The sequence below is a fragment of the Colobus angolensis genome, unplaced genomic scaffold, assembly GCF_000951035.1.
Source record: "Colobus angolensis palliatus isolate OR3802 unplaced genomic scaffold, Cang.pa_1.0 Scaffold107, whole genome shotgun sequence".
Classification (NCBI taxonomy): Eukaryota; Metazoa; Chordata; class Mammalia; order Primates; family Cercopithecidae; genus Colobus; species Colobus angolensis.
Window position 1 is genome coordinate 2,197,675 of NW_012111697.1, and position 1,434 is coordinate 2,199,108.

A 1,434-nucleotide genomic window follows, 5' to 3' on the forward strand; every position below is an offset into this window, starting at 1 on the left:
GAAGGAAGGAAGGAAGGAAGGAAGGAAGGAAGGAAGGAAGGAAGGAAGCGAGGAAGAAAGAAAGAGAAAAGTTGTCTTCAGTGAAAACGGTCCCTGGTGCCACAAAGGATGGGGACTTCCGTGTTAAGGGGTCTGCTTCATTGAAAGCGATGAAACTAACAAAAATTCATGAAAGTTCTCTATCAGATGTGGAGAAACTTCTGATGACCTAGATTGAAGACCAAACACAGAAGCGTATCCCTCTCAGCACCATGACAATCACCACCAAAGCAATGTTTGTTTGCAAGGTTGAAAGCAAAGGCTGGACCTGACTGTGGTGTTGCATTTACTGCTCCAGGTAGTTAAAATGATTCAAGATTCCTTACTCCTTACATAAAGTGAAAGTGAGTGGTGAGTCTGTGGGTGCTGTTGTGAGGGCAGTAGAATTTTTGGAAACTCTGGATGAGCTGATTGTGGAGGAAAATTACTTGTCACAGCGAATCTTCAAAATGAATGAAAGAAATCTCCCCATTCTGGAAACGAACGCCTGAAAGGACTTTCATTCATAAGGAAGCCAAGTCAATGTCAGGTTTGAAGGCTTTTAAGGACAGGGCAACTGTCTTGCCTGGCAACAATGTTGCAGATCACAAACTGAAACCCTTTGTGAGGACCCCAGGGCCTTCAAGCCTGTCAATCAGCACACACAACCAGTGCACTGCAGGAGCAATAAGAAGCCATGGATGACCCAGCTCCTCTTCCAAGAGGCCCTCCTGAATTACTCTGCCAGTGAGATGGAGAAGTACTGTTTGAAGAATAACATAGCTTTCAAGATTTGGCTTGTTGATAATGCTTTTTGTTTTCCTTTCTTTTTTTTTTCTTTTTTTGTCATTTTCATCTCAATATCAAAGTGGTGTTTCTCCCTCCAAATACCACCTCTTTGATCCAACCAATGCATCAAGGAATTATAGCAGCTTTTAAGACGATTACCTAAGGAGGACTTTTCCCAAGGCTATTGCTGCAACTGAGGAAGACTCTGAGAAGACCTGGATGCAATTCTGAAAGGATTACAACATCTATGACTGCATCAAGCACTTTGAGCTTGGGCTTGGGGTGATGCCACTGAGGAGTGTATGAATGGCATCTGAAAGAAGACACTCAGGAGGTTCATCTATGATTTCAAAGGATTTGCCAAGGATGAGGAGGTTGCAAAAATCAACAAGGCTGTGGTTCAGATGGCAAACAACTCTAATCTGGGTGTGGCTGAGGAAGGCATTGAGGAGCTCCTAAAGGAATGAGTTGTTGGAACTGAGACAGGAACACATAGCTGAAGAAGGGGCAAGAGCAAAGGGAGCTGCTGGAGGAGGAAAAGAACTCCCAGGAAAACTCACAGTGAAGCGGTTAGCAGAAGCTTCTGCAGACCTCAACAAACTCCTTAAGAAGTTTGAAAACATGGAT